Source organism: Miniopterus natalensis, chromosome 8, assembly GCF_054644295.1.
Source record: "Miniopterus natalensis isolate mMinNat1 chromosome 8, mMinNat1.hap1, whole genome shotgun sequence".
NCBI classification, from domain to species: domain Eukaryota; kingdom Metazoa; phylum Chordata; class Mammalia; order Chiroptera; family Miniopteridae; genus Miniopterus; species Miniopterus natalensis.
The window spans coordinates 40771874-40787798 of record NC_142088.1 but is presented as its reverse complement, the minus strand read 5'-3'; the positions used below and the strand labels follow the sequence as shown (position 1 = coordinate 40787798).

General features: G+C 40.5%; 1 protein-coding gene across 1 annotated transcript in view; it reads left to right on the top strand.

Annotated features, from left to right (window-relative positions):
* RAPGEF4 (Rap guanine nucleotide exchange factor 4) overlaps positions 1-15925 on the top strand; it is a 212942-nt gene that overhangs the window by 6534 nt on the left and 190483 nt on the right. The window contains exon 3 of the mRNA XM_016205212.2: positions 10622-10768. The gene's annotated coding sequence lies outside the window, so the exon portion shown is untranslated. The remainder of the gene's footprint in view (positions 1-10621; positions 10769-15925) is intronic.

Below are 15925 nucleotides of genomic sequence, written 5' to 3'. Positions count from 1 at the left end.
TTGTGCAGAGCACTTTACAGGCATTATTTCACTACACTGCCCTCCCCTATTTAGTGCTATCATTAGTTTCATATTACAAGTAAGATGCTAAATACCTTGCTCAAGGTCACACAGCCATTAGGTATCAGAGACAGTTCTTTGTGATTCTAGGGCTCAAGTTCTTGACCATTTTGGTTGTACAGTTGCCATCCAGAAGGAATAATGAATGTGGGGAGAAGGAGCTTTTCCCTTATAGCTCCTGCCACCACCCTCCTGCATTTGATTCCAACTCAGAGCTCCACACCTTCTCTCTCACCTGCGAGCCTGTCTTACAGGTGTTTGCTCCACCTGAGGCGTGCTGTTGGGGACGGCCCACTTCTCATACTCCGCTGGACTGCATGTGGGACATGAGCCCTCGGCCATCACTTTTTAGATTAGGAGATACACAGTGAAATGAGCATGCTCCATGCCCTCGAAAGGCTTCTGGGTTAGAGCGTGGGGTAGATAAGAATGGGCGATAAGGGAGAGAGATTAGGGTACTGTGTGTACAAGGTAGAGGTGAAATTGTTAGAACTGGTGTTAATGGGATGTATGGGGCATTGAGAGAAAGGGAGGATTCTGATGGGTGAAGAGGTGGATGGTGATGCCATTAATTGAAATAAGGAACACATGACGAAGAAAAACCTTTCACAGATTCTGACATTCTATTTTTTTAAAATAATATATTTATTAGGTGTTATTGATTTGATGGAATATTTTCTGAACAAAATCACCCTATTTCTTTTATATAGTGATAGGAAAATATAACTATATATAACTTTCAAAAAGACATAGAGCATAAATATTTTATATGTCTCATCAATTTCTATTACTTTCCTGCCTGTTTCAATACAATAGTACTTTTTGTCCCTTCCATTATACCTTTTTGCTCACTGAGTTAAGAAAACACAGCTTCTTGCTCTCTGTATGGTTGGTTTAACATGTTCTATTTGAATGCTTTGGACGTTAGGTTGAGGGTGACACATTTCTTATTGATGACATCTGAGTATAGTAGTGACATTCATCGTTTACAAAGCATTTCACTTGCATGCTTTTGTTTGAGCCACCCTTTTAGGTGGACCCACCTATGTTGTATTTTCCTCAAGTCACAGGTCAATGAATGGTCTGCTCAAGATGGCAGAGTGGTGACCCATAGAGCTGGAAATTATTATAATTTCCCTACCCAATCAGGTTCTGTCCTGCCACCGTTAGCGGTGGCCACCGTGTTCTGCCATTTGCCTGGGGCATCTGTAAGGGGTCTACAAAGGGCGCCTGCTCCCAAGCACCTCCAGTACCATGAGGGGGCTGGTGGTGGTATGTTGACCGTTCTTTGCCCCCTTCAATCACTGATGCCTAAGATTCTAACAAAGGAAGCCACCCATTCCACACTTGGGAGAAGTATTAAAATACAAATGCCCCCGGTGAGAGTTAAGATAAACCTCAGGCCTTTTCCTGGAGGTGGACAAAAAGAGCTGATGGGTTGTGGGGAGCCAGAGGGTTCTCCTCCTAGTTATGTTTGGGGTCATCCCACCTGATCAGTTTAGAAACACAAATCTGCCAGCTGGGGTGGGGAAGCATGACCTGGCAGGCCCACTCTGCCTCCCCCTGCGGCTCTGCCTCTGGCTCCGAATAGGCCCCACACTGGCACAAAACCCTGCCTGTTTGACGCCTGTTTAACTTGATGGTCTACAAGTCAGAGATTTTACATTCCCACGAGAATAAATAATACTATGGGTGCACTTTTTTCTCATTAATATGTGAATAGATTTAGGGTGAAAAGTGAAGATTGGAACAAATTATAAACAATAAACTTAAAAACAATAAATAGGCTTATAAACTTCACTATATGAAGCAATAGTGTCTAACTCTGTGTGTGTGTTTCAGAGAGAGAAAGAGACAGAGAGAAAAGGCCCTACTTTTCTCTGCAGATTTTACAGGTGAGGGACCTTTTTGGCATGGTAAATATTTAAATCCTAGAAATATATAAGGTTTTAAGTTAATCTTTACACCAAAAAGAGTATATAATATGTTTTCAGTCATATCAAAGAAGAATTTCTGATGGCTGCTGGGTGAATAGAGGTTCATGCTGAAAAATAGAGAATGGGATGGTGTATTAATTCACTAAAACTTCTACATCTCTTTAAGAGGTTTCATTTAAAGTGTAAATAAATACCTAATGCAAAGCATAGTGGTTAAAATCCGACTTTAGAAGTCCTCTCTCTGCCACCTAATTACTGTGGGATCTTAGGCAAGTTAGATTACCTATAAGATGGAGATAACAGTTCCTACTTTAAATGAGTTAATGTATATAAAGCCCTTAGTACAAAACTTGGCATAGAGCAGGGGTTCTGGTGCTCTGCCCCGGCAAAGAAAAGCTGATCGCTTAGTGTGGGGAATGCTGTCAGTTGCAAAGCCTGCAATGCTGCCATTTTATCACAAGAGGGCAGTGCTAGCATAGAAAAAAACCAAGAAATGTACTTTCAGATTGGAAATGGCAAGAAGTTTAACAATATTGTTCAGCCATTTCGTGGGATCAGCGGATCTGGGCGGCACTTGGCCTTGGTCATCATTTTATGCATCCTCACACCTGTCTCTGTGCAATTCTCTGCCCCTTTTTAGCCCAATTTTGGAAAAAGATCTCTTACTGGTACTCTCCCCAAAGTAAAATGTGCTTTTATTTACCCTTTCTTTGTCTCTACGTCAAAGATGTTTTTAAACATTACTGTTTTGTTTACCTAATTTAAAGGACAGGCAGATTTCTCCTTTATGTGGGTGTGTGTCTTTCTGCCTTTACCTGCCTGTTCCTTCCATTCACTCTCATTTCACCCCATTATTTTCAGACAGAGAACATTGTCACCATCGGGAAACATTTTCTGAACACATTTATTGAGCCCATAGAACTTGAACAGTGCCAAGCCCACAGAGGCAGTTTGTAATCTCTTACTATTTGTCTATGCTGCGACCATGTTATTTGTTAGGAAGTGATCAGGTTTATTTAACACCTTGAACGATACATACACATACTATATTTGGGTTTGTTGCCATGTGATTCTTTGTTTGGGTGGATGCAAGACTGAGCCACAGTGCAGGACAGACTGGCCCTCAGCTGAAATGGAGCTGGCCTCCCTTGTTCAGTTATCACAATGCTAATGCTCGTCGGTTCTGATGGAACCTTCCTGCAGCCAGCTTCCCTGATCCTGTTAAGCTGTGTCTAACACTCTGATTCCAGGGAAGAGCCAAGTAATAAATTTTGTCTTTGCTACTGGTTAGAAAAACCACATTTGACTTAGAACTACTTTGCCTTTGTGCTTGGCAATAAATCCTTTAGACGGCAAATGCTGTCTAATGTCTTGACAAAATTAGAGATGAGTCTCCATTAAATTATTATTTTTTAAAAGAACTTGGATATTCAATAAATTTCAGTACTAAATTCAAGCTCATGAAACAAACACAGGCACTACCAAACTTAATGGAAATTATTGTCTATAGTCCTAAAATAGAAATTGTAAGAATATTTGCTTTGTAAAAATTTGTATTTTACGGTCTACACACTTGAAGGACCAATTTATTCCTTAATGTTAATCAATCATATATCCAAAACAATAAATATACTGTGAGACAATGAACTCTTCTTGAGTAATATAGAAGTGAAGTAAATATTCATAATTGCACAGCAAAGGAAACCACTAGCAAAACAAAAAGACAACCTGTGGAATGGGGGAAAATATTTACAAATCACATATCTGGTAAGGGGTTATTATAAAAAATATATAAAGAACTCATAGAACTCAGTAGCAAAAAACAACCCAATTGAAAAATGGGCAAAGGACATGAGTAGACATTTCTCCAAAGAAGATATGTGAAATGCCAACAGGTACATAAGAAAATGCTCATCGTCACTGGTCATAAGGGCAATGCCAATGAAAACCACAGTGAGATACCCCCTCACGCCTGGTAGAATGCCCGTCATCAGAAAGACGAGAGAACAGATGCTGGTGTACGTGCGGAGAAAAGGGAGCCTGTGTGCACTGTTGGTGGGATTGTCAGTTGGTGCGGCCGCTATGGAAAACAGTATGGGGATGCCTCAGAAAGTTAAACATAGAACTACCATGTGATCCAGCAAATTGACTTCTGGGAATATACCCAAAGGTAATGAAAACACTATATCTGCACCCCACATTCATAGTAGTATTGTTTACCATAGCCAAGACATAGAAACAACCTAAGTGTCATCTATAGATGAATGGATAAAGAAGATGTGAGATGTATACAATGGAATACTCAGACATAAGAAATGAGGAACTCCTACCATTCAGAACAGCATGGATGGACCTTGAAGGCATTATGCTAAGTGACAACTGTCAGACAGAGAAAGACAAATACTGTGTGCTCTCACTTATATGTGCAATCTGAAAAAATACGTAATAAAAAGATCAGATACCCCATGAAGTTACAGGACAACTAAAAAAAATTGTAATGTGCTTATCACAGAGAAGTCTTATGTCTATTTTATTGTTATTTTAAATTTCATCCAGACTGTGTGTAACTTGTGTCAGTTGGATTTTAGTGGCTGCTTATCGACATTATTTGCAAGGCACATGTTTATTAGCTTGGATATCAGTGACATATAATCACTGGCTTTCTTAGCATCATCCCCATTCTCATACTGTAGCTATATTTATAATGAAACAAACAAGTAAAATGCTTCATACGAGAATGCTGCTTTAAGAACACCCAGTATACCATAATTCTGACATACAAAGCAGATAAATTAAGGGGCGATTAGTAGCAGAATGAAAGGATTCTTTGATTTACAGCAGGATTCTTCAGAAGGGTTTCTTTGAATATAAGCTCCCCAGAGAGCTGAAGTGTTTTGCAGGTCATTCAAACCACTTGACATCCAAACTGGGGATCAGAGAAACTTGGAATTTAAGTGTTGAAAGGCCATTGTTAATTGAAGATTAACAGGAAATGAATATAGAAATTCTCTGTTATTTAAATAACAGAAAAATATAATTTGCTTTTTAGAAATGTAGATAACCTATACAAGTATATAAATATGGCTAAGTCAGAAATAATATTTTCCATTATTTATGAACCACCTACAATGTGCCAGGAACCATACAGAACTCTGTATATATTATTTTATTTTTATTGAATCCTGCTAATAACTTTATAAGAAAGATAGCTTCCATGTCACAAGTGAGGGTCTGAGGCTCTAGGAGCCTTCTACCCAAAGCCACAGTGTTAGTAACTGACAGAGAACAGTTTTGAATCCAAGTCTCTAGGCCTGTGCTTCTCTGTGCTGCCTCCTGGGCTCTTCCCACTAAGCATGGGGGGTGCTAACGTGGGTGCCTCCAGGTGTGTCCTTGCCTGATGTTCCCTGCCCTCCACCAGGGCAGCTTTGTTGACATTTGTTCACTTACCCAATACCAACTTTATGAACGGAGATAACCCGACCTCGCCTATCCCACTGTAACATATACCGTGGCAAATATCGTTCATGACTTTGAGTTGGTGCCGAGCTGGGCAGAGAGACCCTGGAAATGAGGGGGCACCTGCGTGGAGGCGGAGCTGTCCACAGGCATGTTGCATGTTCAGGCGGTGCTGGGCAGGACCTGGGCAGGAAGCTGAACGTGGAGTGACACAGCCCCAGGGGTTTGTGTGGTGAAGGGCAGAGGCAGGTCTCACAAGTGGTAACACGGTGGGACATGGCTTAGTAACGGGCAGAGTCAGGAGGCAGGCCCAGGTGATGGAGATGGGCAGCCAGGTGGGCTGACAAAGAGGCCTGGCAAGAAAAGGTGCCAGAGAGGCCAGGGAGGGCAGTCAGAACAGGGTGGTCAGCCCTGTTGACAAGAATTAGGATACTAGGCAGGTTATCAAGGCAGATATGCAGGCAGACAGGAACTCAGTTTCTCCAGCTGAGGTGGGAACTCTGTTATTACAGGATCAGAGTAGGAAGAGCAGAAATGCTGATGCGATCCTTGGTTTCTGGCTTATGATTGCCTACATTCCTCCTAGTGAGTTAGAGGATTGGTGTCCCAGCCTGGAGGGGATGTGGCCCTCTAGGTAAGGGCCAAGTGGACCCCAATGTTGAAATTGAAGGGTTAGAGGCGGAGCAGTGCCAAATGTTTTATATTTTCATGGTGATTTGGACTTATTAGGTATTCAATAAATCTATAGAATGGCTGGTTGAAAAGAGAACCTATAAGGATTAAATTAGTAGTTTAATAGATTTTTCTATTGAGCCTTGGCAAGAGGTACTTAAATTTCATGACAATTTAAGAAATGTATAGGAGGTAATTAGAATAACTAATTTCTAGTCTCAACTCTTCCACTTACTAGTCACGCTTTTAGGCAAACTGCTGACCATCTTTGAGCCTGATTTTCTTCAACCTATAAAACAGCAATAATAATAATAATAATAATACTGATGTTATTTTAATATTACCATCCATAAAAATATCTGCAATTTATTAAGCATTCTTTTGAGTCAGGTCCTGTGCAAAGCACCTTAAATACTTTAAGTCATCTAACTGTTGTGAGGAATAAATGAGGCATCATAGTCAAGACATCTGGCCAAGTACATGGCACACGGTGCTGCACTAACAGACGTGGAGATCCGCGTACATACTGATGAACGGTAGGGTATGCACTATGAAGGGTAAGTGGGTAATTCAGTGTTTTAGAGGGTAGAAGGAGTGATCAAGTGGACTGAGAGAGAGCTGGATCGGATCGGGAGAAGAAACCAGGTGACATATCAGTGACATGCCATAGGTAATATTTTTTGAGAGCCCATCACCCCTAGTGCCATAGTAGAATTGCCTCAGAAACCCAATATGCTTTACTAACAAAATGAAGTCTTCCCATGTGTCACCAAAAGGATACTGCACTTACGATGTGTCAGATGCAAAGCAGTAAGTGATGAGCTGGCCTCTGCCCCTATTACAGTAGCCTCTTTGGGAAATGCTGGTTTGACCCAGTACCTCCCCAGAGGTCCCAGTGTAACTTGGCCTTAGAGCCATGTTTGTTTTGATTTCCTCCAGAAGCTGACCTGGAGACAACAATTTGGCCATAAGTGGGGTTTTTTGGACATGACCCTAGGAATAGGGGGTGGGGAAGTGATACAAGAAATGAAGGAAAGCCAATAAAAATGTGTTGATAAGAGGATTTCCACTGTGGGCAACTGAGCTCACTCCTCCAGGGGACCCTCTAAGAAACTGTGTAGGGTTAGAAATCCAGGGCATTTAATGCTCCTACTCTCGTGCTTTTTTGGTGGAGGGTATACCTTACAGGCATTAACTGCCCAGCACTTTGTCCTCAGGAGGAGCAATGCAGAGGTGTGTATGGCAACCACCCAGAAAGCTAAATGATTGGGGGAGGGAGGGGACAGATAAAGGGGTGGGGGAACAAGGCAGGACTCCAGCAGCATCTACTAAACTCACCTTCATATATTGAAGACATTCAAGTTTTTAAATCTTATTTTATATTTCGAAGTCCTTAAAATAAATTGCCATCTTATCCCAAAATAGGGCATTCCTTCACTGTTGTTAATATTTGATCGTATTTTCTGAGTAGGTGCTGATTGCTTTCTTCAGTCTCTGTGTCACTGTAAATATATTCTTTCAGGTGGCCTTCCTGACATTAATCCACAAATAGGCAGAACATAAAAAAGTCTGAATGGTCCCTATTAAATAAGTGTTGAGACATAAGCAGAGTTCTAGAGTATGTGGAAGGACGTTATGTGTAGAAATGGACACATTCAGCCACAGGCCAAGGCAGGCATTGAGCACATCTTCAGGGTTTCAGGCTTGGGACGCCGACCTGCAGGGGTCCGTTAGATGTTAGCGTGGGCCAGCGCAGGAGTGCTTCTGCCGCACTGGCTCACATTCACCGTGCTCACGTTTCTCTTGCCTTCAGCGTCCGTGCTGATCAACATATACTGGTTCTGCTAAGCGAGGGAACATTTGAATGTTAGTGTCCTTGTTCGATGATTACTTTCTAAGCACCTTGCAAGGCCCTGCCTGGAATTCAAATGCAAGGAAGGCCTAGTGCCCATGACTATAAAGACAGTGATTAGTGCTCAGAGGAAAAATGTGCTTCTTAGGACCTTCTACTTCCTTGGGCCCAGTGATCCCAGTGCCCAATCCATACCTCTCAAATCCATTCAGATTTCTAAGTAAGTTTGTCCTAAAACGATCGAGCCTGCTGAAATTCAAGTTTGAATTTGCAAGTAATACTCCTTTCAGGTGAGGTTTTACAATCCTAATTTCAAGATCATGTCCTGTATTTGTGATTCCCTGTCCTTAAATTTGAGTGGCTCAAGTATGAAGGAGGAAATGAATCTACACTCAGTTCTGGTAGGAGATTGTGGGCTCCTGCAAATGACCCGGGTGCTTGATCAAATGACCGAGGCTGGCGCCACTCCTTACCGAGGTCCTGACCGGTGAACTACACTGAGAGGTGCAGTTGACAATACAGACGTGGCTACATTTTATTCTGTATGATAAGGCCTGGGTAATGTGACACTCCCTGGGGAAAATCCAAGAATAATTTCAGTCTTCTGTCTTTACTACAAGGGCTGCTCACTAGCAAGAAGACAGGCTCATGTGACTTTCATGTGTATTTTTTGGTATGCTTTTTGGTGATAAATTACATGTATTAGCAATAGGAAGTGAGAAAGAAGACTGTTTAATTCATAAAAATCTACAACCAGCTCATGAATAACAGATCTTCATTGTACTTTTGCATTATACTTTGTGGATAACTTTAGATATTTAAGGCACTGGATAGTGGCAGGAGTAATATTTATGATCCATCCCTGTCAAGTTTCTTTAAAAAATGTTTTTATTGATTTTCAGAGAGAGAGGAAGGGAGAGGGAGAGAAACATAGATGTGAGAGTGACACACTGATTGATTGCCTCCTGCATGCCCCCTATCAGAGACTGAGACCACAACCCAGGATGTGCCCTGACCAGGAATCAAACGGGCAACCTTTTGGTGCATGGGACAATGCCCAACCAACTGGGCCACACTGGCCAGGGCCCTGTCAAGTTTTAAAATAAAATTTAACACTGGAAAATACAAATTAGGCAAAAGAATCCTTTCTGCAGGGTTCAGATTATAAAATGAAGTAAGCTAGTGGAATTATCAAGGGAAACTGATATACTACAGAATTCACAAAAGTCTTTATCATAATCCACCTGTGTTTTTACTGGAGTTTGAAAATTATTCAGAGGCACCGTACTATCACTGACTATTGATATGTCAGTTCTGGGGATATGTTTCTGACTGAATTAATTTACAACTGACTTTCTGGAAAATTTACTAGCACGCTCTTCTTAAATTCTGCCCTAATCTTTTATTCTTTTCTGAGATGTTATTGATTTTATTTTCCTGAACGCGATTGTATATGGTAATATCTGTGCAGAAGCAATTTGCTATGGTTCAAGGAACTGGATTCTTATGGGCATTTGTCTTAGTAATGTGATTACAGAGTCACTAAGTTGATCCTAATAACATTTGCCTATTATGGTGTATTAGATGCATGAAAGGAAAACTGTGCTTTCTAACTCAGGATTACCCTTGTGTATCTCCCTTAGTCGGTAATGCCTTGCAAAATTAATGTTAGGTGATTTTGAATGGCTATTTGTATTATGTGAACCTAGTTAGTATTAAATCCCAATATTATCACTAATGTTGCATGCAGAGAGGAAATTACTCTTTTAGTACATCTTAAGACACTTAAATCATTGATTCACAACTTTTTATAAACTAGCCATTCTGCCCTTAATCAGATGCTGTTTTTCCTCTGCTCTGGCTGCAGGAGGCAGCATGACACCAAAAGCTTAGACTCTGTAGTCAGAGAGCAGTGGCTAGACCCTGGCTGCTCTACTCGTTATGAGGCTATGTGAATCAACCACTCTGGCCCTCAGTTTCCCCATCTCTTCAAGACAGACTGACGTAACGGCATCCCTATTCCAGTTTCCTACTTAAATATTATAACTGCTCCTCCTCACTATAAACCTTACTTTGTTTTTAGGAGATTTTCCCCTTTCTTCTTAAAGCAGATCGTAGTCATATACAAAGATAACCCCGCCCACAAAAAGACTCGCATATTATTACTTTATTCGCAACATCCCCAAACTAGAAACAACTCGAAAGTCCACCAATAGGACACCGAATAAGCGAACTGTAGCATTTCCATGCAGTGGGAAACCACTTGTCAATGAAAGGAAAAAACCTACCGATCCGTGCAACAACTTGGATGAATCTTATATCCATTATGTTGAGCAAAAGAAGCCAGGCATCAAAGAGGGTGTATTGTCTGATTCCTTTCACATGAAGTTCTAAAACCAGCAAAACACTCTTATGGCGATAAAAATAAATCCCCTCTGAAAGGAGGGTTTTGATGGAAAGAAACACGAGGGAACTTTTGGGGGTGGTAGAAATGTTCTGTCTTGTTTTGGGTCAAAACTTGTTGGACTGTGCAATTAAATCAAGTGTTTTATTGTGTACAGATTATACTGCAATTCAAATAAAAGACAACTCACCCATTCGTTAAATGTTTAATTTTCTAATGACCAGTTTTTGGGATTCTCAGGATGCGGTGACCATCTGTACTCTAGGAATTGGAACAGCCTTTGGAGAGTCCATTCTGGACAACACACCCCGACATGCGACCATCGTTACCAGGGAGAGCAGTGAACTGCTCCGCATCGAGCAGAAGGACTTCAAGGCTCTATGGGAGGTGAGCCCCAAGGCTTCTTTGTCAATTAATGTGGTTGTGGAAAAGAAAAGGAGCTGCCACATGGATAATGGCATTACAGCCAGGCCTTAATGTGTTCTGTTCTGAGCTGGTGGATGGAATTTAATTTCAAAACTTGCTTTTGAAATAAGTGAGTGAAAAAGCCATTTTGACACAAGACATCTCTTTTTTTTTAATTTAGTGCTTGCTCAATTTTCTGTAGTTTGACATACCTTATAATTATTTCTTGAATGACCATAGAGTGTTTTATGTATTTCCTCCCTCCTATTCCACAGATGTATTCTTAACCAGGGAACAAAATACTTTGACATTTTCTTTTGCATTTTAAAATTCATCATTGACATGTTCCCTGGTAAAGTGGAATGAATGGGGTTAACATCTGCTTCATTTAAATGCTTTTAAAAATGATGTGCCCCATAATAAGGAATGAGAAATGAGGGACATAAAGATGTCTGGTTACTTGCCAACTTCAAAATGCTTAGGTGGCACAGCAGTGGATGGATGCAACTGGTCCTGGTGGCTTTTGCATTTACTGCTGCTTACCAGTGCCCCTTAGGGTACTGCACTCATTTATAAGAAGTACAGGGAATAAATCATCGTATATGCAGTAATGGCAAGTGGAGCACTTAGAAAGACCCAGCTAAGCCTTGCATCTTTCACGCTCATTCCTTTTCAGTTCTTCAAGCTTCTGATTTTAACCTGTGGTGGTTCCTTATCTTTGTCCTGGGCTCAGTATGTCCAAGTGTTAACCCATTGAGTTGGCAGGCTTCGCCACTTGTCCCAGGGTGGCTAAGATTTTAAACTTGATCTAAAAAGAATTTTGTGTAATCAAATAGTTTCCTCCAGAGCCAAACAAATGACAGATGCATTAAGGGAGCAAGCCTGCCGGTGAATGAGTGATGCTTTGCCTTAAAAGTCCTGCAAAGCCTTGGAGGGCCTTGGTGGTGAAACCTGTTACTTTTATTCTTGGCAGTAGTGAATAAATTGCGGGGTTACTTGTTTGAAATGTTTCCCTTAGAAAATATTAAAGAGCTCCAACTGCTCTGTAAAGTTCAGAGACAAAAGCTAGTTTTAGGAAAGCAAAGCTGAAGAAGGTTTGCATGAGGTGTGTGGAGAGGGTTTCTGTCAATTAAAATGGACCAAGCTTGAGGCAAATAAGCCATTTTTTTGGATCTTTCATTTTAAAAGGTAAACTAAAAAAGTCTGTTCCAAAAAGGAAATTCAGAAAACTGGTTAAGAACAAAAAAGATTCCTACCTGTGATGTGTGTCATTATAACTGCTTTTTGTCTGTGATGACTGATTCAAACTGCTGATAATGATTTGGAGAAATACTAAAAACTTATTTTAATTAGGAGCCCTCAGTGCTCCTAATTACCAATTAGGAAGTTTCTGAGAAGTTGCTGCATGCGAATATTAAAAACTTATTTAAATAATTTCCAAGCCTAACAGAAAATCAAAGAGAGTAACGCGACACACACCTGTGTACCTGCACTAGTGCAGCACTTGTTAAGGTACAGCCACATTTGCTTCATATCTGTTTTGTTTTTTTGGAACCACTTAATGTAAATGACAGACATGACATTTCATTTTAAATATTCAGCATGTATATCTGAGAAATTAGAATATTCTGCTACATACCTATAACACCATTATTTCACCTATAAAATGAACAATATCCTAATATCATCTAATATCCAGTCTAGAATTCAAATTTCCTCAGTTGTTCCATAAACGCCTTTTATAGCTGTATTTTCTCCCAAATCAGACTCACCTAAGGAGGCACATATTGCATTTGACTGTTATTTCTGTCAGCCTCTCTGTCTCCCTCCCTTTCTTCCTGCCCCTCCTTTCTTTCCTTTTCTTTTCACTCCTTGTTTTTTCTTTCTCTTTCTCTCTCCATGGCATTGGCTCATTTAAAAGGACAGGTCAGTTTCTCCAAAATTCAAGATTTGTCTGATTGTTTTCTCCTGGTATATTTTTCGTACCCCTCCACCAGGGTTTCCTGTAAATGGAAGTTAAGGCTAAAGACTTGATTAAGTTAAACCAAATGATTTTGGCAAGAAAATATCAAAGGCGATACCTAGTACATAGGGAGGTTCATGATGCCTGGTTCTCTTACTGTCAGTGATGCTAAACTTGATTCCTTGGTCAGATTGTACACTACAGGGCTGTTTTTCAAGGATATGTCCATTAGGAAAAAACTATGAAATTGGGGTATTGGTATTGAGGGTGGTCCTTGGTATCCCAAACCTTGCCACATGATTTTGTAGTTCCGTGGGTCCAACCCCTCATCTGAGACCTCAGAGCGTGATTTCTGATCTGCCCTGCCAGGGACTCTAGTGAACTGAAGGGATGGGTAGAGCTTTAGTGGGAGCTCCTCCTTACGGTGGGGGACGGGAGTCTCAGAGGAGTAAGAGATTAGTCAGATACTTCATCTTATTTGCCTGTTTGTGCACATAAGTACAGAATTTAAATAAGATGGTTAGTCAATTTTTTAACTGGCTAAAATGAAAATGCAGGAAACTCCATTATCTAGCGATCTGTGTTAATCAGAACTTTATTAATGGGCGTGCTTGTACATATGCAGTCCGTGAGGATCCTAAGAGCATGTAAAATTCTACGGTACCTTTTAAATGGAAGAGATTGAATTATGTTTATTCGACTGTTCATTTATTCAACAAATACTTACTGAGTGTCTCCTATGTGTCAGGTAAAGATATAACAGTGAGAAAGATTGACAGGGCTCCTGCTCTCAGGGCAGACCTTTTGTTCTACTCGGAAGAGACAGAAAACAAACTAGCAAGTCAATAATATTATTTCAGAGTACAGTATATCATTAGTATTAAATAAATTTATTCTTTTCTTTGAATATGGGCCATCCATTGATGGCGTGTATAGCACTGATCTGCTAAGAAAATGTTTGATAATCAGAACACCTATTCCTTGATTATGTCAGGCGATAGAGTTTATAATTCAACTATTCACTACACTGGCAAAAATATGTGTTAGCAAGTCTGTCAGCCAAATACCAAAAGGGAAAGATTATGAACGGAGGGATTACGTAGCTTCGGAATTCAGGTAGAAGTCCACCGAACCATGAGACGGCAGGAAGAAGCCAGCAGAAAGATGAGCTGCCCCCGCAGCAAGGGAAGGAGCTCAGTGTCAGGCTCCTTCCCGTAGGTTCCGAGCAGTAAACAGGAGACAACCTGAATCGTGGGTCTTAAATTTGCGTATTCACCTCATCTGATTATCTACTGTTGAGGAATGCCATGGTGGCTTCCTTGTATGGCCAGCAACCTGATATTTAGCTTTGCATCGTCTCTGTCCTTGATGTCACGTAAAGGGGCTTGAGGGTAAAACACAAGGACCAGGATTCTGGGTTACTTCTTCTAACTCTGAAAATTATGGTCCCTAATACCAACAGGTCACACAGTCTAAGAATAGCTCTTTAATAGGCTGAGCCAAGGGTCTATTTTCAATCTTACACTTGGACTTGAGTGGCAACATAAAACTAGGGAATCCTGCTTACTTTCCTGACCAAAGGCTAATTTCCTCCACTCTGCCCAGGTAGATACACTCAGAGAACTCCACGCGAGAGTTTGAATACTACTCAGTTTCGTCCCAAATACCTCTTGCTTTATATTGTGTATTATGCTGTGAGTCAAATTGGTAGCACCCAGAGTATTAAAAAAATGTATCATTATAAATATGACTGGAAGGATTATTCAGTAGCCTCTACAAATGCATCAAGTAAAAGAAATACTCCCCCAAATATAACTGAGGTAGCAGCTTAATGCTTTCCTTTGTACCCTATATCTCTTCTAATGAAAACTTTCTTTTTCTTTCTTTCTTTCTTTCTTTCTTTCTTTCTTTCTTTCTTTCTTTCTTTCTTTCTCTCTCTCTCTCTCTCTCTCTCTCTCTCTCTCTCTCTCTCTCTCTCTCTCTCTCTCTCTCTCCTCCCTCCCTCCCTCCCTCCCTCCCTCCCTCCCTCCCTCTTAATATATCTTTATTGATTTCAGAGACAGGAGAGGAGAGGGAGAGAGAGATAGAAACATCAATGATGAGAGAGTCATTGATCGAGCCCGCAACCCGGGCATGTGCCCTGACCAGGAATCGAACCCCGATCACCTGTATCCTAGGTCAAGGCTCAACCGCTAAGCCACGCCCAGCCGGGCAAAAACTACTTTCTTTTTTCCTACATGTTTCAGATTCCAGTTTGCAGTCAGATTTGAAGATGCTGGGTTGTTCCATCTTGAAGTTAGGTCATATTTTCTTGGCTTAAGTGGATTATGGGAAATTTATTGAGAGTTGGTCAATAAGGCTTCCATTTTTTCATACCTTTTTGATATTAGTACTTAATAAAATATATTAACTAGAGTATAAAACGTCATTTTTCAGTAGCATCGAGGGGGAGGGGGAGAAGGTGAAGGGAGGGAAGGAGGAAGGGAGAGAGGAGATGGGATGGGAGAAGATAGTTATGCTTTTGGATATCATTCAGGAGAAAATTAATTTTAATGTCTTGGAATATCATTTTTAATTCTTGAGACAATTATAACTTAAACTCTGACACTAGTGGCATTGTACACTCTCAGTAAGGAGGTGAAATGGCAAAATAGTTAAGTGTAGGCTTGGGAGCTTTAAGCCTGTTATTAATATTTGATCCAAGATTGTGTGTATTTATGATTGTTAGTGGCTCTTGGAATAAATAAAGGACTGATTTGTTGTCCACTTCCATGAATTTCTTATCAGCACCTGTAGTATAAGAAGGTTTCTAATGGTTAGAACAACAAACTAGGGATTTTTTAGTTTTCTTCCTGATTTTTGTCCAATGTTGTGTCTGTTAAGGATGCTTTCAGCTTTGCAGCATGCTTTGACATCTTTAAGTGGACTGTTCCAAATACAGGACATTCAGTGAGGAGATGAGTCCAGTGCATTCAGAGAAGTAGATTAGAGAGGCACTCTCGAACAGATCCATAAAATACACTACTAGAGGACCTTGAACTAGTGGTCTACCACCTGCTTACCTGTGTACCTGTGTTTCAATTGCATGAACATCATTCTGGACAAAAGCTTTCCTTTATTAGCCTTTTTCAAAATATTTGAACATGTTCAAAGTAATTTATATATTATAAATTTGA